The sequence below is a fragment of the Microcaecilia unicolor genome, chromosome 2 (genome assembly GCF_901765095.1).
Source record: "Microcaecilia unicolor chromosome 2, aMicUni1.1, whole genome shotgun sequence".
Classification (NCBI taxonomy): domain Eukaryota; kingdom Metazoa; phylum Chordata; class Amphibia; order Gymnophiona; family Siphonopidae; genus Microcaecilia; species Microcaecilia unicolor.
In genome coordinates, this window is record NC_044032.1 from 212,070,175 (window position 1) to 212,091,639 (window position 21,465).

The 21,465-nt window shown below is 43.1% G+C and overlaps 1 protein-coding gene across 1 annotated transcript in view; it reads left to right on the forward strand.

Moving 5' to 3' along the window:
* Positions 1 to 386: 386 nt before the first annotated feature.
* GKAP1 (G kinase anchoring protein 1) overlaps positions 387 to 21,465 on the forward strand; it is a 282,106-nt gene continuing 261,027 nt past the window's right edge. The window contains exon 1 of the mRNA XM_030193693.1: positions 387 to 542. The gene's annotated coding sequence lies outside the window, so the exon portion shown is untranslated. The remainder of the gene's footprint in view (positions 543 to 21,465) is intronic.

Below are 21,465 nucleotides of genomic sequence, written 5' to 3' on the forward strand. Positions count from 1 at the left end.
GGGAATGTGGGATACAAATGCAATAAATAATAATATGGCCAAGGGGCCAATTCTGGAGTGGAGAGCTAGGACTGACTAGGAGACAAGTATTAAAGTACCTGGATATATTTCTAGAATACTGAAAACTCCCAAAAGGACTTCACTAACCCCATCCAGCTCGCCTTAGCCCTACCTCACTCTAATCCTGCCCATCTTAGCCTCGCCATATAGTTGAGTCAACGATTGCCTATGCCTTGAGGTCTTCCATAACCAGAAGCACCGCCTGAATATAGAGCAACATACTATATAGTAATCTAGTTGCCATAAACGCACTCCCAGTTATTTTAACCTTCTCGGCGCCCGTAGCACAGCACGCGGTCGCAGTCTTTCCCCTGCAAAAGATGCAAAGTAATCACCCCTCGGAGTCTCGGTCAAGACCTGGATAGTGCGCGCGCATTGAAGGCGGAGCGTAATTACAACTCGTCTGGGGCGCGCGCGCGCCCCCTCGCCTGCCTAGTTGCAGCACGCACCCAATATCGAGCGGAAGCCCGTAGTAGCTGACGGTGAGTAGCGGGACTCTGGCTTCGGCGGGGCAAAGGCTGTGCGCCTGCTTGTAAGAGCGGATCAGTCGACATCGTCAGGGAACATTCCCCGTCCCCCCCCCACGTTTCTGCCACGTTAGTTATGATGTTCCTGAGCCACAGCAGTTTAACTGGTCAGGTGTTGTCTGTTGTGGACCAACTCGGCCTATAAAAGAGCCCTCTCGGGAGCCCTGACACATACAAGCCCCCCCCCCCTTCCCTTTCCCCGAGGCCTGGCCCAGACCCACTCTCCTACACGGAAAAAAACACCAGCTTCGTATAGTACAAAAGGGGAAAAAAAAGTGGCTCTGTCTTAAAATAATTAAACAACAAAAAAGGCATCTTCAAGTTGTGGATATCCCGTTGTCCGTGATATACCGCCAGGCTGATAGAGTGGTACATCCCGGTCTGAGCTCCGCAAGTGACATTAGAGCTGGTTGCCGTAGTTCTAATCTTGGCTTTAGAACCTATAGTAAAAATGAGTTGCCTTATAACATCACTAAAAAGAAAAGAACGATGATCATTTCAGTTTTCTAGAGTCTGAGCTGGTAGTTTGTAATTCGTTTAGTTTTGTGATCTCCAAAATCCCCTAAATTTTGTTGTGCATCCCTATAACCTCGCAAAACTCTTTTGTTTTTGTTTTGCTGGGTTTTTTTTAACGGGTTTTACTGTTTCATAAATGTTGGCAAATCCTATTACTAAATAAATATGAAGACATGAGTTCTCATTGGGAAAAACACGATATGTTAGAAGTGCAACAAGTACGTCTAGTAGCGCTTTAGAAATGATAAGTAGTAGTAGTAGATTATATCTTGAAGCGTGTTTCAAAATTATTCTCTCTACCAGCTGTACATTTTCTCTGTATTTATACCAGTTTAGAAGAAAAACAAAAAAGGTTGTGGAGGAAATCATACTGACATCGCACAACCGAGAAGAAAACTGGAATTTAATGTCATGTTAAAAAGCAGATGTGCTTATGCAGCAGCAGTAGAAGCTGAAACTGCACCTGTTTTTTCGATCATGGATCCCACACTGCCTGAGTTATAATTGATTTGGCTGACACACAAGCAGGTATCTTAAGAAAAAACTCATCATTGAGAAGTAAGCCCAAATTCATAGCACCTTTTTAAGATCAAGGGTGATTTGGGATACCTAGATGTTGGGGAGAATTCTGGGTGTGTTTGAGCAACTCAAGGAGAGCCTTGGACTTATTATTATTATTTTAATAATTTGCTTGGCACACTGAATGCTTCCCCCACCCTACTCCAAAGTAAATCGCTTATTCACCCTACAGACCACAATCCTGCACAAGTTACTAAGAGAAAAGATCAATAAAGAACATTGTACAAGACAAACATGTTGAAAAGTAGTTTAACAGTGCAGCACAAGATAAGCTTGCAGTACTTGTACACTCGTACTGCTTTGGAATCATAGGGTGCCCTTGTAAAGACACTGAAAAATTGGATGTAATAACAAGAACTCGGTCAGTGTCCACCAAGAGTTACTATCCTAGGCTTCCAGCAGCAAGCTTAACCACAAAGCAGATCAAAATATTCATATAATGCTGAAAAAGGAAAATAAGCTGCTGCTGCTGTTGGTCTCTATCCTTCAGGCAATGATTGTGCGAGTTTATTTGGCAGACTGACCTCATGCTGTGCATCCTGATATACTGCATGGGGTCAGGCATTGGCCATTTTTCAAGATGGCACAGACAGAGGCAGGAGGAAATGGGGATTGCGCCTGCTTCCCAACTTAGAGGTAAGGTGGGAAGGGGTATCTGGCATGGAAGAGGGTTCTATTTAGTCTGTTTTAGCCAGTTGGGCCTGGTGGTGGTACACCTGGGCTCTTTGTGGAGTGCGGAGGAGGGGAGTGAGTAAGGAGTCCAGCCTTGTGTGTATTTTCTTTAAATATGTGTGAGCTAATCCCTGCTCACATGCTGACAGGAATAGGGGTATTTTACTCCTGGTGCAGTAAACAGCTGCATCTTACCACTGGGGTGGGGTGTGCTTTTTTTTTTTTTTTTCTGACAGTGCACACTTTGTAATGCAGCAGTAGTGTGCATGCCATTAGCTTACTTCATTGGGACTAAACATATTTTTAGCATGTGTATTAAAACACTGTTCGCTGGAGTTTAGTGCAGTGTTCCAACACATGGCTTTCTGCATCAAAGCCAGAAGGAGTGGGTGAAAACCTATTTCTCTGGCCTTTAGTTTTATTGGGTGGCAAAGTTTAGCCACTCAAATTCTGTGTAGCCCTGGGAGAGGGGTTTAGAAAGGACTTCAGTTAGATGGCCTGCAGTGAAAATTGCCATTAACCAGTGAAGTGGTTCCCTCTATGCACAGTGACAACTGGCTTAAAATCTTTAGCTGGCTAGATTTAGGAGTTTTAACTGCAGCCTAGCTGAAACAGTTACTCAAAAATTCCTGTTAAGTTATTTATACAGCACTGGGGATGATCTTCTAAATTGTGTGTTCTAAAGTTTTCATTGATGCAGTTTACACAAAACACTGGTTCTGTTAAGCTGTTAGCTTCCTGTGAAATTGGGTATTTTTTTCACATATGTGTCAGATATGTTGAGACTACTTGAAGTCATGCATCTTTTGTGCCAATATTATAAAAATGTTTTCCTTAAAATGTGGTGGTCTGTACTTTCTCAGTCATGACCACTTTCTCCATTGACATACACGATTAAACCAGGCCCGCCCAGCCAACATCCTCGTACCAAGGGTGGGGCGGTCCGCCACGGGTGTCAGCAGGTGGGGGGGGGGGGTGCTCCGCTGGCGCCACAGTCCCCACCTGCCTACCAGCTCCGTTGACGGACAGACGATTCTCCTGCCACCCGGCTCCCAGCCTTTAAAAAAATAAAATTGGTGAAGCGCCTCGCGTCTGCTCTGCTCTGCTGCAGCTGTAAAGCAAACAAATCGCCTCATCGCGTCGGCCCTTCCTTCACTGTGTCCCGCCCTCTGATGTAACTTCCTATTTCCGCGAGGGTGGGACACAGTGAAGGAAGGGCCGACGCAACGAGGCGATTTGCTTGCTTTACAGCTGCAGCAGAGCAGACGGGAGGCGCTTCACCAATTTCTGTTTTTTAAGGCTGGGTGCCGGGTGGCAGGAGAAGAGGGTAGTCTGTCCGTCGATGGAGCTGGTAGGCAGGTGGGGACTGGGTCGGGGAGGGGGGCTCAGATGGGAGATGGGGTCTGGGTGGGGTGGGCTCAAATGGGAGAATGGGCCTGGAGCTGGAACTGGGGTCTGAGAAGGGGGAGGAGGGAGAATGGGGCCATGCCTGGGGCAGGTGGGAAAATGGGTCTGGGGCTGAAAAGGGGGGCCCTAATGCAAGGCATATGGATAAAGGGAACTGGGGGCTGAAAAGGAGGGTAGGTGGGATAAGGGAGCTAGTACTGGAACTGGGGGCTGAAAAGGGGCAGAGGCTGAATGTGCGGACTGGGGTCTGAAAAGGGGACAGGGAGAAGTGACTGGGGCTGAAGCTTGGTACTGGTGGGAGAAAAGTGCTGGGGTTGAAACGGGGGACTGGGGGCTGAAAAGGGGACAGGGAGAAGTGGCTGGGGACTGAAGCTCCGGACTGGTGGGAGAAAAGGGCTGGGGCTGAAACTGGGCACTGGTGGGATAGTGGGGCTGAAACTGGGGGCCGAAAAAGAGGGGCAGGTGGGAGATGTGGGCTGGGGCTGGAACTAGGGGCAGGTGGGATAATGGGACTGGAACTGGGGGCCGAAAAGAAGGGGCAGCGAGAGGGAGGGCAGACTCTGGATGGATGGGAGAGGTAGGGCAAATGGTGGTTTGAAGGGGCAGAGAGAAAGGGCAGACAGTGGATGGAAGGGACAGCAGGCAGAGAGAGAGTGAAGACAGATGCTGGATGGAAGGAAGACGGTGAAAAGAAGATGAGGAAAGCAGAAACCAGAGACAACAAACTGTAAATAAAATATATATATTTTTTTGCTTTAGGATAAAGTAGTATTGTAGATGCATTAATAAATGTTTATAAATAGAACATGTAACTAAGGTAATCTTTTTATTGGACTAATTTTAATACATTTTGACTAACCTTCAGAGAACAAAACCCCCTTCCGCTGGTCAGGATAGGATACTGTAACAGCACTATACTGTATTGACCTGAGGACGGAGGTTTTGGCATCTGAAAGCTAAATGTATTAGTCCAATAAAATGGTATTTTATTTTCTATATTTGTTTTATTTCTATTTGTTAATTTGTAAAGTGGTGATTGGTATTTGTTAGTTTTTTTCAAATTTACATCGGCTGTCTTTATGTTTTGCACAGTACTAGGGGACATTTTCTGTTTCTGTGGTGTTGCATTGTATGCAGAGTCTGGCATCTTGGGGGTTCAGTTAAATTTTTGTCTAAATAGAAAGTTTATGATTACTTATTCTATAGTGGATTAGGGTGTATCTGTGTTTCTGAAAAAGACATGGCTTTCGTTGGCCCTGACTGTGCAGGATCGACGATCTGTACTATTCTGTCTGGTTTCGTTTTACAATAGGTGAATTGATGTTCTATTGCTCACTGTAGTGTTTAAGGTACTTTCCTTATGGTACTGCTTATGGTGTGCTAGAATTGCTCTATAGGTCCTGAGTGTTTTGTGTTCTCGGTATGCCTAGTACTGGATTTTGGAGTGGGGTGTTAAAAAATGATCAGCCCCGGGTGTCAACTACCCTAGGTACGCCACTGCTTTGATCGCTGTCGCTGCCTTTTCTCCCACAGCTGATGCCAAACTATGGGGGAGGGCAGGGTTGACGCCGGGCTACAGTTCCAGGCTGGAGATTTTGGGACAGTCCTGCATTTCTGACCACCCCATTGTTATGGGACTTGCAGCACTGATTTCCATGGGCAGAATCAGGCACTGCAAATCCCACACTGATTTGGGTTATAAAGTTTAAATCAGGACTGCACAAAATGTCAAGCCTGGAACTGGGTAATTTGCCATCTCTGTGATTTCTAATTTTTTGTGTTTTATTCTGCAATTTGTAAGGGGTGGTCTGTGTTCTTAGCATCGCTGCGATTTCTAAATTTTTGTCTTTTATTCTGCAGTTGGTAAGGGGTGGTCTGTGTTCTGCATGTGACCGATGTAAAAGATTCTGTGTGCATGTAGTTTGTGTGGGGATCTATATGAGTCTGACTTCTCTGGCTTTTTAAATGGGAATGTCAGTTTCAGAATTTACCTATTTTATGAATACAGCTTAATCAGGCATTTGCATTTGTTACAAAGCAAAGTTTGAAGGATATGTGCCATTGACATGTTTGCTTTATAGCAGTCATATTTGGTCAAGTTTAAGATATGGGATAAAATCACTATATTTAAAAATGTCAGTGTTCCATGAACCAGGTATGTGGTTTGTGTTAATGCAGGAGAGCTGTTGCACAGACTGTTTACTTAGAAACCCATCATCCAGTGCACTCTAAGGCATTATTAAGGAGTATCCCAAGAAACACTACTCACACCTAGTGCCCACCCATATTAGCTCTGGGTCCACCCAAAATGTCAGGTCTGGCTAAGCCACTGGATTAAACCAGGCATACAAATAGGTGACATCATATATTGCCAATCATAGAACAGGTCTCCCAGAACTCAGGAATGAATAATATAAATTTTATAAATTATCAGCATCTGTGGTCCTTCCTGCATAGCAGTCTACTGTGCTCATTTTTTTTCTGCTGTACTGAATAGATTTTTAAAAATCTATTTTTTTAAAAGATACTTTTATCTCTGTCTTCTGATTATCATTTTTCTTTAAAAAAAAAAAAAGTGTTAGCTTTTGTTTTCTGTTCTTGGTGAACCTTATCACCAAAGTCCGGATTTCAACCCTGCCCACACTGCCATAATCATGCCAGATGTAAGCATAGTTTTTGCATCTCTGCAAACCCAGAAGACCTTGTCAACTTCTGTGAAGCTAAGAAAAGAACTGAGTCTATGTATTTGAGCAGGTGCTCTTTGGAGAAAGTGCTGTCCACCTCCTGGTTCTGTGCCTATAAATGTCTAGCCAGCCAGATGGCGTTTCCAGGCCCAAAGCACAGCTGTCTTCTGAGCACTTAAACACAGGCCTCAGAAGAAGGTGTCATCCTCATCTGTATCCAAAGCAGGAAAAAACAATCAGCATTGAAGCTCCTCAGAGGGTTCCTCTTAAGTGCAGGGTTGTACAGTCAGCCCAGGCACACTCTGAATCAAAGCATCAACCTGTAGGATCAGAGTTGGTGCAGGCGTTAGAGCAAAATAATAGCACAGACAGCCTCCATTTTGCTAATTAAATGCAAGATCGCTTCTGCAGTGATAGCACAGATCCGACACAGGTCTCTTCTGCCTCACCTATTCTTCAGACTCGTGACGTACTATGGGTTTTGTAACTCCCCTGCCCCCCCCCCCCCCCTGCTCTCTTCCCAGGTGTCCAGCCCAGCTGACAGCAGGAGAATGCATCTGGTGGTGCAGTGGGCCTAGTGCTTTTCCATATTTGTTGCTGGTGCCTCCCCTGCACATGTAGTTCATAGCTCAGATCAGGCGTGATATACAGATTTGTACTGTAGTCTGGGAGAGATGCTAGTGACAAGATGATTAGATCAGAGAAGCGCCTGGTCTGCCATTCCTTTAATTCTTCTCCTCTAGGGTCAAGATCCAAGTGTTAGGATCTAAAGAGGTTGGAGAGAGAAGAGGTGATGGTCACACCTGTCAGCAAAGGTATTAATAAGTACTTAAAAAGAATCAGGCTTGTAGAGCTTCCACTCCAGATTTTGGTTATTAAAACCATAATTATGACTCCTCCATCTAAAAATATAATTCGGCATAACTCTTAAAATATTTTTTGTTTAAACTTTTTGTTGAATAAAAATGCAAGATACACAATCCAAATAAGAGAAAGTGGTACAAATAAATGTTTGGGTTTTTTTTACCCCTCCCCCCCCACCCCCATCTTTCTGCTGCCTAACCCTTTTCCTTTTTCCATTCACCTAGTCTAAAGCTGGTATCATAAAGGACTTGAACTCTTATAACTCATACTCTTAAAATATTTAAAGTTTAATATTACATTTTAATGTCACCTTGCAGCACAATTTCCCTCCAGTACCAGTTGCCAGGTGCATTATGTAGTACAAAACCCTCTAAAAAGACCACTTAAAGCCTATAGCAAACATGCTATACTATAACAGCACTGCCAGGAGTTGCACAGCAACATTGGTACCTATGAAAAAGCAGCACTACAAATACTATCAGGATCTAGAACACCAATACATCTACTGGGAAAACAGAGCAAGCAGAGTTGCTACAGAAATTACACACTAGCAGAGTCAATTCAGTCGCACGCACAAAACATAGACTGATCCCACCAAATAGAGAAGAATAGACCATGATTAGAAATATGTAGACAAAAACTTAACTGGAAACCCAGACTCTTCATAAAATGCAACACCAGAGAAATAAAAACAAATGCAGTTTCCTTCTTATGGACCAAAATACACTAGGTACAAAAAAGCAAATGGAGAATACTTTAACTTATCAGACAGTCATAATAAAATTAATTCTAGACTGATGAACAAGTTAGTATTTACCTTTCAATAAATACAACGTTAAAATAAAATAATCTTAGAAGAGACGATCTAAGATTTGTTTAATAAATCCTTGGAGACGGGAGAGGTTCCGAGGGATTGGAAAACGGCGGATGTGGTCCCTCTTCACAAAAGTGGTGATAGGGAAGAAGCTGGAAACTAAAGGCCGGTAAGCCTCACTTCGGTTATTGGAAAAGTAATGGAAGCCATGCTGAAGGAAAGGATAGTGAATTTCCTGGAAGCCAATAAGTTGCAAGATCCGAGACAACATGGTTTCACCAAAGGGAAATCGTGCCAAACGAATCTCATTGAATTCTTTGGGTGACGGGAGAATTAAATCAAGGACGTGCTATGGACGTCATCTACTTAGATTTCAGCAAGGCTTTTGACACGGTTCCCCACAGGAGGCTCTTGAATAAACTAGAAGGGCTGAAGATAGGACCCGAAGTGGTGAACTGGATTAGGAACTGGTTGACGGGCAGACGCCAGAGGGTGGTGGTAAATGGAGTTCGCTCGGAGGAGGGAAAGGTGAGTAGTGGAGTGCCTCAGGGATCGGTGCTGGGGCCGATTCTGTTCAATTTATTTGTGAGTGACATTGCCGAAGGGTTACAAGGTAAAGTTTGCCTTTTTGCGGATGACACCAAGATTTGCAACAGAGTGGACACCCCAGAGGGAGTGGAAAACATGAAAAAAGATCTGAAGAAGCTGGAAGAATGGTCTAACATTTGGCAATTAAAATTCAATGCGAAGAAATGCAAAGTGATGCACTTAGGGAGTAGAAATCCAAGGGAGGCGTATGTGTTAGGTGGGGAGAGCCTGATAGACACGGACGGGGAGAGGGATCTTGGGGTGATAGTATCTGAGGACCTGAAGGCGATGAAACAGTGCGACAAGGCGGTGGCCGTAGCGAGAAGGTTGCTAGGCTGTATAGAGAGAGGTGTGACCAGCAGAAGAAAGGAGGTTTTAATGCCCCTGTATAAGACGTTGGTGAGGCCCCACCTGGAGTATTGTGTTCAGTTTTGGAGGCCGTACCTTGCGAAGGATGTTAAAAAAATGGAAGCGGTACAAAGAAAAGCTACGAGGATGGTATGGGAGTTGCGTTCCAAGACGTATGAAGAGAGACTTGCTGACCTGAACATGTATACTCTGGAGGAAAGGATTGTAAGCTCTTTGAGCAGGGACTGTCTTTCTTCTATGTTTGTGCAGCGCTGCGTATGCCTTGTAGCGCTATAGAAATGCTAAATAGTAGTAGTAGTAGGGTGATATGATACAGACGTTCAAATATTTGAAAGGTATTAATCCGCAAACGAATCTTTTCCGGAGATGGGAAGGCAGTAGAACGAGAAGACAAGAAATGAGATTGAAGGGGGGCAGACTCAGGAAAGATGTCAGGAAGTATTTCTTCACGGAGAGGGTGGTGAACGCTTGGAATGCCCTCCCGCGGGAGGTGGTGGACATGAAAACGGTAACGGAATTCAAACATGCGTGGGATAGGCATAAAGGAATCCTGTGCAGAAGGAATGGATCCACAGAAGCTTAGCTGAAATTGGGTGGCGGGGGGAAGAGGGGTTGGTGGTTGAGAGGCTAGGATAGGGGAGGGCAGACTTATATGGGGTCTGTGCCAGAGCCGGTGATGGGAGGCGGGACTGGTGGTTCGGAGGCGGGAAATACTGCTGGACAGACTTATACGGTCTGTGCCCTGAAAAAGACAGGTACAAATCAAGGTAAGGTATACACATATGAGTTTATCGTGGGCAGACTAGATGGACCGTGCAGGTCTTTTTATGCCGTCATCTACTATGTTACTATGTAAGATGGCGGCGTAACAGGTAGCGCGGAAAGTCGCTCTGAGAACCAACCTGAGAGGAAAACTATTGCCGACAAAATGCCCCATACTAAAAGGAAGGGGTTGACGAGGATAGTTCCCCCACCTACCTCGACTCCTTCATCGACTCAGACGGGACTCGAGCGTTTTTTCGCACCGATTTCCCAAACAGGCAGAGATGTGGATCCCATAGCGGGGCTCCTTGGGGAAGTGGAGGACCCGCTGGGAGAGGATGTATTAGTAAACCTCCTTGCCCAGCGTCGTTGACGAGTACCGATGTGGATCAACACCCTACCGGAAGTGTTTCGGGTGAGATCCACGGTGAGGGTCGAGAAGTTTCACAGAAGACGCTGGGAGCAGAGGCAGGGACCTCAAAGAGAACGCAGGAGGTAAATCTCGAAATGATTTGGGTAAAGCTGAACAGGATGGATATGACTTTACAACAAACATTGGGAGAAGTCAGTAAGTTTAATAAGCGAGTTGGTGAGTTAAATGCAAAGGTAGACCTGATAAAAGAAGAAATAGTTGGAAAAATGACTGTTATTCAAAAGAATGTAGATTCTCTTCAAGAATGTTATTGAACTTTCCCAAACTCCTAGGGATTACTCCCCTAGATTTATTCAAAAGATATATGAATGAGGTGTTGAAAATGTCTCTGGAAGCTATGCCGCCTGTTAATAAAATATACTACATTCCTACTCCTAAAGGAGAGATAGGGAAAAGTCAAGAAGCTCAACTTATGAATATAGATCCTGGAAATATTTCAGCTATACTTGAACAAATACTGGATGAGACAACAGAAAGGTCTACATTGATAGTGTCTTTAATATTTGAACAGGATTTAAACAACATAATGAAACAGTACTTTAAGAATTTAAAAACCTGTTTTGGGGGTATTAAAGTACAGATTTTTCCTGATGTTACAAAATCGACTCAGCAGAGAAGGAAAGCCTTCTTGGCATTGAAATCAAGAACTGTTGAGATAGGAGGGATGTTTTTCCTGGCCTATCCGTGCAAGTGCCTTGTGAGACTGGGTCAGGTTAAATATACATTTTTTTTCACCTGATGCCCTTAAATCTTTTCTTGATTCTAAACAGTTGTAATATTACAAGGAAATATTACGCCACCTTATTATTTTTGTGAAACTATTGTTATATGTTCCCCTAACTCTCTTTGTCTCCTCCTAATTTTCATGTTAGTTAAGAATTAAGATTAATTTTGAAGTAGGTTTTACTTCTTTAAGATGTTTTCTTCAAGGAATGTCATTATTTCTGTATAAATTGTACTATGGCTGTATTTCAATAACAAGTGTATTCTTGTTAACATGTTTAAAATTAATAAACAAATTGAAAATAAAAAATAAAATAATCTTAAAACATATGTTACAAAATCGTATATGCAGGTAGCTAACAGTTCATTGTTGTCATCTAGCCATATGACAGATGCCCATATAAGTAGCTAACAGTCCATTGTCTTCTCCAGACATATGAATGCCTGACATGTTTTAGGGAAATACCTACATCATGGGTCTCAGATATTATGGATCAGTGGCGTAGCCAAGGGTGGGCCCAGGCCCACCCACTAGCAACCCACCTATGATGTGACTGGCAGGGATCCTCATGCGCCAGCAGCCAAAAATTCCCAACAACTGTCCCTTCTGCATACCTTGTAAATAGCAGATCTTTGCCTGCAGTGAGCAGCAACTGATACATACTGCTCGCAGCAGCCCCACAGCCTTCCCTCTGATGTATTCCCGCCTTTGCGGAAACAGTAAGTTGCATCAGAGGGAAGGCTGTGGGGCCAACTTGAGCAGTGTGTATTAGTTGCTGCTCGCTGCTGGTGAAAATCTGCTATTTAAAAGGTATGCAGGAGAGAGGGGGATGTTTGAGAAGAGCACAGGTACAAATCAAAGTAGGGTATACACAAAAAGCAGCAAATATGAGTAATCTTGTTGGGCAGACTGGATGGACCGTGCAGGTCTTTTTCTGCCGTCATCTACTATGTTACTATGTTATATGGCATGTAGGCGAGAGAGGGAGAGACCACATCACTTGTGGGACAAGGCAGAGTTCTGCTCACCCATCTTGGGCCCAGGCTCACCCAAAATTGGGTGTCTGGCTACGCCCCTGTTATGGATATAAAGCAATACCAGGTCAGCATGCAGGGATAAGATAAAAGAACAGCATAAATTGAAACAAAATGTGAAAAATACCACAACTCATTACAAAAGTTAAAAAAATAAAAGAAAATAAAAGAATTCTCAAAACAAGAAAGGTACTTATAAAAAAGAATGAATGCAGAACACACTGTCTGACCCATTATGAGTCGCATGTATCTATCCAATCTAGAAGAGAATGTAGACTTTAAAAAACCCCAATAAAACACGTATAAAGTAATACATTTTAGTCTGAGGCCCAGGATTTCAATCATACTGTTCGGGACAAACCTTCCCCCCTACTGTTTTATATAGCTTCCAAATAATCATAAATAAAAATTTCCAAGGAAAGTTAATAATGATGTGTGCACAATTACTACGGTTAAGACAGAACAGAGAGGGCCCCAGACTGGTGCTGCATACACTTTCTATACTGTTCAAATTAGAGCTGGAGCAAATATGTGCTATGACAGCGCTACGGTTCTTAAGTCTGGTGTTTTTTTGCAGTTCAGGGCAATAAAAAAAAAAAAAAAGTAGAACTCCAAAATAACTTTAAAAGCCCTGTTTAAAAAAAGATAATTGTATTAAGAAAACAAGGCTCCCTTCTTTTCTCCAAAACACCTTCTCTTATGGTTTGTAGACTTTAGTGATGGTGATAAGAATTTGTTTCGTCATGTGACTGTATTGTTATTTTCCATTTTGCATGACAAGTATGTTTACTTGGAATGTTAATTGAAAGTGCATTAAAAAAAAAAAATTAAAAAGAGCTCTTGCCATTTTTCTTTTCTCCCTGTCTAGCTACTCAGATTTCACTTTAAATCTTCCCATGTTCCCTCACCTCAGACTCCCAGTCCTCCTGACTCATAAGAACATAAGAATAGCCATACTGGGTCAGATCGATGGTCCATCTAGCCCAGTATCCTGCTTCCAGCAGTGGCCAATCCAGCCAGGTCACAAGTACCTGGCAGAAACCCAAATAGCAGAAACATTCCATGCTACCAAACCCAGGACAAGCAGTGGCTTGTCCCATGTGTATGTCAATAGCAGACATTTCCTCCAGGAACGTGTCCAAACCTTTTTTAAACCCAGATATGTTAACCGTCATTATCACATCCTCCAGCAGCGAGTTCCGGAGCTTAACTATTCTTTGCATGAAAAAATATTTCCTCCTATTTGTTTTAAAAGTATTACCATATAATTTCATTGAGTGTCCCTAGTCTTTGCACTTTTGAAAGAGTGAAAAATCGATTCACTTATACCTGTTCTACACCATTCAGGATTTTATAGTCCTTCAGTTGTCTCTTTTCCAAGCGGAAGAGCCTTAACCTCTTTAACTTATTCTTCATACAGGAAGAGTTCCACCCCATTTATCATTTTGGTCACTTCTTTTTTTTTTTTTTTTTTTATCTTTTCTAATTCCGCTATACCTTTTTTGAGATACGGCAACCAAAATTGAACGCAATACTCAAGGTGAGTTCGTACTGTAGAGCGATACAGAGACATTATAATATTCTTGGTCTTATTTTGCATCCCTTTCCTAATAACTCCTAGCATCCTGTTGTTTTTTTTTTTTTGGCTGCTGCCGCACAGTGAACAGAAGATTTCAGCATATTGTCTACAATGACACCTAGCTCTTTTTCTTGAGTGCTGACTTCTAAGGTGGACCCACGGATCAGGAGACTATGATTCGGATTATTCTTCCCAATGTGCATCACTTTGCATTTGTCCACATTAACCCCTTGTTTACTAAGCCATGTGGCAATGCCGTCAAAACCCATTCAGAATAAATGGGCTGTATCAGCATTAGTGTATGACAGCTGCTAGCACAGCTTAGTAAACAGGTGGGGGGTGCAAATTTCATCTGCCATTTGGATGCCCAGCCTTCCAGTTTCCGAAGGTCTTCCCGCAATTTTTCACAATATGCATGCGTTTTTACAACTTTGAATAGTTTTGAGAATTTAATTGCCTCACTCATGGTTCCGTTTTCCAGATCATTTATAAAACGTTAAATAGAACCGGTCCCAATACAGATCCCTGCCACACTCCCACTATTCTCCTCTATTGAGAAAAATGGCCATTTAACTCTATCCTCTGTTTTTTGTCCAATAACAAATTCCTAATTCATAGAAGGACATTGCTTTCTATCCCATGAGTTTTTAATTTTCTCAGGAGTGTCTCATGAGGAAATTTGTCAAAAGCTTTTTGAAAATCTAGATACACTACATCAACTTACCTTTATCCACATGTTTATTTACGCCTTTAAAGAAATTAAGCAAATTGATGAGGCAAGACTTCCCTTGGCTGAACCCATGCCTACTTTGTCCCATTAAATCATGTCTGTCTACTTGTTCCATAATTTTATTCTTTATAATAGTTCAACTATTTTCCCCAGCACTGAAGTCAGGCATACAAGTCTACAATTTCCTAGATCACCCTTGGAACCCTTTTTAAAAGTTGGTGTTACATTGGCCACCCTCCAATCTTCAGGTACTACAGGTGATTTTAATGACTGGTTACAGATCACTAACAAAAGTACAACAGTTTCATGTTTGAGTTCTTTCAATACCCTGGGTTATGTAAATCTATCATTCATATTCATTGTGAATAACCTGAATATCTGAGTGGCTGGATGTGCCATGAGAACTGGGTTGAGGATCACTGTTCTATACTCATCCCTTGCCCAACCCTGTCTACTTTCATCTGCCTTTCCTATCACCAGACCCTTTGTTCTGTTTAATTGCAACCAGTCTTCCATTGTCTTCCTTTAACCACCTTGCCCACTCTTTCTAACCTCCCATCCCTTTCTACTTCCTAATTCTCACCCCAGCTCACCAGGCCCTTCATACCATCTCTTTCTTAAATCCCTCCTTGCCCTTTTAGTTCTCTTCTTACACCTATTTCACATCTGTAGCCCCCTCTCATACCTCCTCCTCATACTGTTTAGCCTAGATTGACAACCCCCAGTTCATAACTTCCTATCTAACAGATGAGTCTCTGTATTCCCCCATTATTACCCAGTCTGAGTCCCCCACTCCACCTCACTCCCCAATCTCTATCTAATTTCACCTAGTCCTCAAATCCCTCCTCCTCCCCACTATTGTACCCAATTCCTGTTCAGCCCCACGTCCCCCTGTCCTCTTTCCAATCCAATATCCTTACTTTCCCATAGTCCACCCTCAATCCCTAGATATTTTTCTCTCCTTCCCATCCCACTTCTCCTAATCACTGAGTACCTATTCTCTGCTTTCTATTTAACTGCTACTTCCTCCACTCCCAACTACCTGTTTTTATTAATCACTTACCCCCACCCCGAAATTCAAACCTATTTAACTGGCAAGGAACTGTATATATTCATCAGGAAATAGCTGGTTATCTCCCACTGAATATCCCAGTTAGTGGCTATCTGCTAACCGGCTAAGTGCAGATATTCAGTGCCAAACAGACTATGTTGAGTGGTCAAAATAGGCTTCTTAAATATCAGGCCTATCTTTGACCGCTAAAAAGTTTGGTTAGTGCTGAATATTAGCATAGCCAATTAACATTTTAGCGACCAAGATAAACTCAACTATTCAATGCTGCTCTCCGGAAACAGCCCAGCATTGAATATCCTGGTTTAACGGTGGCAGTGGACAGCAACGTGCTGCCCGCAACCTTCTGAATATCGGGCCCTTACTCTTCTCTACCCAACTTTAGCCACCTTATGTCATTCTCTCTTACCTACCCCCTCCATACCCTGGCAGTGACAGTCTATAGCAGCTTAATAACATAAGCATTGCCATATTGGGACAGACCGAAGGTCAATCAAACCCAGTATCCTGTTTCCAAGAGTAGCCAATCCAGGTCACAAGTACCCGGCAACATCCCAAAACAGTAAAACAAATGTTATACTATTTATCCTAGAAACAAGCAGTGGATTTTCACAACTCCATCTTAATGACTTATGGGCTTTTCTTTTAGGAAGTAAGCCAAACTTTTTTTTAAACCCTGCTAAGCTAACTGCTTTTATCACATTCTAAGGCAGTGAATTCCAGAGTTTAATTACATGTTGAGTGAAGACATTTCTCTGGTTTGTTCTAAATCTACAACTTAGTAGCTTATTGCTTGCCCCCTAGTCCTAGTATTTTTGTAAAGAGTAAACGTGATTTCGCGTCTTCCTGTTCCACTGCACTTGGTATTTTATAGACCTCTGTCATAGCTCCTCTCAACCGTCTTTTCTCCAAGCTGAAGAGCCCTAGCTGTTTTAGCCTTTCCTTATAGGGAAGTTGCCCTATCCCTTTATCATTTTCGTTGCCCTTCTCTGTACCATTTTTAATTCCGCTATATCTTTTTGAGATGTGGTGACCAGAATTGCTCAAGGTATTGAGGTATGGTCACACCATAGAGCAATACAAAGGCATTATAACATTCTCTTTTTTATTTTCCATTCCTTTCCTAATAATTCCTAACATTCTGTTTGCTTTCTAAGCTGTCACTGCACACTGAGCAGAGGGTTTCAATGTATCATCAACAATGACACCTAGATTCTGGGTGATGACTCCTAATGTGGAACCTTGTATCATGTAGCTATAGTTTGGGTTTCTCTTTCCCACATGCATCACTTTGCACTTGCTCCCATTAAATATTTTCAGTTTATACACACCCATTGATTATGACTCACTTGCACAAGTACGGGAGTATATGTTTCAACAATTTTATTGATGACATTTCCAAACCAATACATTCCACATACTGAAAATACACAATCTCAAAGATGAAAACATTCATTAGAATACCAAGTGGCTATAGCCCGTCATCAATGTTTTAACTTTTTTGTCAACCCCCACCCCACCTCTCTTGTAATTACTGATTTCCCCAAAGACTGACACAATGAATAATAAATTCAGCTTTGTCCCCCCCTTTAATTAACAACCCCTCCCCCCCACCCTCTTATCCCATTGCAACGTTCAAATTGCCAAAGAAGCGCAATTACCTTTGCCAAGGGAGTTTATTCAAGATTTGACTGTGCGCTCGGGGTGAGATTATATATAAATTTGCCCCCCATACTGCCAAGAACCTCCGCTGCCTTCCTGGTGACAGGCCTGCACCCCTGGCCTCCCAAATCATTAGCTCATGCAATTTATTCCTCCAGTGCCAGAAGGAAGGAGGGTGATCCAGCAGCCAATAAAGGAATATACATTTTTTTCCTACAATACAAGCCTTCCCTAAGAACAGCTTCTCCCCTCGCGTACCCGTGCTCCACAATCCAGGGGCACTAAATATCTCTCTTTCAAAGGTTAGCCTAAGTGTTGTGCCTAGAACCTTGTAGAAATCGTGAAATTGCAGACCAATAGCGAGAAATACCTCGACATTGCCAGAGGCCATGAAAAAGTGTAGCCTCATCCCTTTTGCATTTAAGGCAACAACGTGAAGCCGTTACCCCCATATGGACAGCCTGTCTCTGAGAAACGTAAGCCCTGTGCACTGATCTGAAATGGCATTCTTGAAGCTCTGCACTATGGACCATCTGTGGACCACTTTTAAGGGCTGTCAATAGCAACTTCGCTGATATCTGCTTTCCCACCTCCTCACTCCACCTATTCGCCACACCTGCAAATCACATACCTTCTCTCTACTACATAATTCTCTATGGAACCATGCTACCGAAGCATTACCTACTGCATCACCCTCTAGTAGCGCTCGTAGCTGTTCACCAATGGCAACGAGCGCACGTAATGAGTTATTTGTCCATATGTCAAGACGCTCAATGGACCCCGTCCACCTAAGTCCGCAAAAGTCTGATAATCTATCAAAGAACCGTCCGGTTGGAGTATTTGTTCCAGCCTAGTCACTACAAGTATGGGAGTATAAATTGCATTGTGAACATTTTTTTTTTTGGGGGGGGGGGGGGGGGGGCTCGTAAATCATCTCTGACAGGAACTCAGTCTTTTACTGGCAATGTAACATTGGCACCAGCTTCTGACAGAGTTGTTAGTTGTTTGATAACTTTAATATTTCATTTCCTGTTCTACTGGGCATGAGAAGGTTTATGAAGAGAGCTATTTTAATGTCTAAAAACGTTATTTAAACTAATTGGCTTCTCCGAGTTATATGCCACATCTCTCACAATAGCAATCATATATTGTCATTATTGAATGTTATTCATTACCCTTGATCTCAAATACCTGAAACGAATTATATATCTATTTTCTTCTAATTTATTTTATATTTTCTGTACTTTAATTGCAATAATATTCTGTACTTCTCATTCCGGAAATGGCAATTGCCATTACGTTATATTGTAAGCCACATTGAGCCTGCAAAGATGTAGGAAAATGTGGGATACAAATGCAGAAAAATAAATAAATAAATGTCATCTGCCATTTAGATACCCAATCTCATAAGGTCCTCTTGCAGCTTTTCACAGTCCTCTTGTGATTTAACAACTTTAAATAACTTTGTGTCATAGACAAATTTAATTACCTCACTAGTTATGCTCATCTCTAAATCATTTATAAATTTGTTAAAAAGCAGCGTTCACAGCACAGACCTCTGGGGAACCACACTACCCTCCTCCATTTAGAATACTGACCATTTACCCCTATTCTCTGTTTTCTAATTTTTAACCAGCTCTTAATCCACAACAGGATGTTACCTCCTATTCTATGACTTTCATTTTCCTCAGGAGTCGTTCATGAGGTTCTTTGTCAAATGCCTTTTGAAAATCCAGATACACAGTATCTACTGGCTCACCTTTATCCACATGTTTATTCACCCCTTTAAAGAAATGTAGTAGATTGGTAAGGCAAGATTTCCTTTGACTAAATCCATGTTGGCTTTGTCTCATTAATCCATATTTATGTATGTGCTCTGTAATTTTGTTCTTTACAATAGTCTCTACCATTTTGCCTGGCACCGACATCAGGCTCACTGGTCCAGATCACCTGTAGAACCCTTTTTAAAAATAGGCATTGCATTAGCCACCCATCAGTCATATGATACCATGATGGATTTTAAATATAAATTGCATATTACTACGCCTGCAAGTTCATTTTTCAATTCTATCCACTTTGTGCCTCTATCCCAGTTGCTCCTCTTGCTGCTGGCATTGCTGCTCTTTGGTTTGTGTAGTTCCATGATCAGTTGTTTAATTGGAGGTGAGAGCTCTACATGGCTTACACAGCTGCATATTGTGAGATCATTATACAGGAAGGGTGGCACCATGGGTTTTGAATGTGCTTACTGTCATGGTCGTCGACATCCGTGCCTTGCTCCATCTAGACCCATTAGATTTACCTGCAATTCTTGCCAGTGACCTGTGGGGTCACTGTGGGGTGTTGGAAGCTAAGCTGGTGATGTCATCATTGCTGAGCCCTTCTTAAACTGGCCTCTGCTTGCACTCAAGTGTTCTGGCAGTAATTCCTGATTAAGTTCAGGCCTGCCTGAGGCTCTGCTATTTCCAACTGCTCTTTGTCAGGCCGTGGCCCAAAGCATTGCTGCAGCTTTCACTTTCTTACACTGTTCCAGTGAAGCCTGCCTCCAAGCCTTGAAGTCCGGAGAACTTCTTGCACTTCAGCTATGTCCCCAGTCCTCAGTGAGCCCGTGGTCGCTGGCTGCAGTGAGTATGTTCTGTGCTGAGTTTTGGACTGGGTGTGCTGGGATGGCATGGAGTGCTAAGGACTGCATCTCATCGTATCTCTGGACGAGGCGGCTGTGCTCAGAGTGCAGAGGGATCCGCGTGGGCTGTTCCTGGTTCCTGTTTTGCTGCACTGTGCCTGTGTGTCGTTTGCCCTGGGAGCCTTCGACTCAGGCAGACTGTTTTGACCCGTTTGCCCTCAGAGACTGTTTTGACCTGTTTGCCTTGGGAGCCTTTGACTCGGGCACCTCAGAGACTGTTTTGACCTATTTGCCCTGGGAGCGTTCGGCTCGGGCGCCTCAGAGACTGTTTTCTTTTGTGCTATTCTTTGCCGCCAGCAAGCGGAGTGGTCTGCATAAATTCCCTACCCAGGTTTGGGTCTACAAGAGACTATTTTAAGTTCCTTTTTTTGCTGTGCTACCGCTTATTTATTTATTTTTTTTTGTTACATTTGTACCCCGCGCTTTCCCACTCATGGCAGGCTCAATGCGGCTTACATGGGGCAATGGAGGGTTAGGTGACTTGCCCAGAGTCACAAGGAGCTGCCTGTGCCTGAAGTGGGAATCAAACTCAGTTCCCCAGGACCAAAGTCCACCACCCTAACCACTAGGCCACTCCTCCACTCCTGCTTCCAAGAGTACTTGCCACTGAGGTCCCATGACTTAAATGAGAGTCATGACAGAATGAACCTTATCTGACTGCCATTGGTTTTTACGCTTCCATCTAAGTGTCCTCTGCTTTCTGTTGTCCCGCCGGGGCAGGCCTTTGCTTAGTCCCTTGTGCTCTTGTGTCTGCTTTTCCTGTACAGCTAGGCTGTCCTTCTATTTGCCATTATTGTATGCCTGATGTTTTGCTTTGCTTTAGTTAGTGTTAGGATATGCAGCTGGGCTGCTTGTTGTTCTTTATCCTCTCACGTTTTTCTGTGCCGTTTTGTTCACTCTTTGTGTTTCTGTTACTGCCAATAAAGCTACCTTAGCCTCCATTGGCAATCCAGTCCAGTTCTTTGGGATACTCTTGACTCTATGGGGCTCCGTCTACCCAGATGTGGTTGAGTGATCCTCACATGGCCACCTCTGGGCCAAGGGTTCACAAACTTCACACTTATGTTGCCACACAGATTGAAAAAAGCAGTTGACAGCAGAGACAGCAACAAAAGGCGCACAGAGTGATTCTCCTTCATATCTAGGCAGTTCCTCTGTTTCCCCTCTTAATGTTATTAATGCTGCCATATGCTGTTCAGATGCCCTCCATAACGCACAGCCTAGAAGCCGTGGCCTTCACCTGCCCCTCCCCCCCCTTCCAGTATGCCATAGTTTTCAAACTTCTGCATAGTCAGTTGTCCAACATCTTTGTCATAGACTCCAGGCCTAGTGACGATAGCTAATGAATCCTCTTCATCTGTTTCGCCACTCCTTTGGGAATAATCTCACTTGTGTCTGCGAAAAATGTTTAGAGTTTGAGTACTTTCCAAGGTCCAGTATCATTAACCTAGAACTTTGCCTTCTCAATCTGTTGGTGTAAATTCCTGTGCAAAGAGACATTTGCTCTACCAAGATCCTATATTTCCTTTCTACAAGTTCATTGTTTCTCTCATATGGGTGACATCATCCGACGTAGCTCCAGTGCAGATGTATGTTTAAGAAGCTTCTGGCAGCATTGCACTGTGCATGCTTGAGTGCTTTCCTGCCTGACACGAGCATGTGGAACTAGCAGGCCTCTAATTGTGTTTTTGTTTAAAAATGCAGAAACA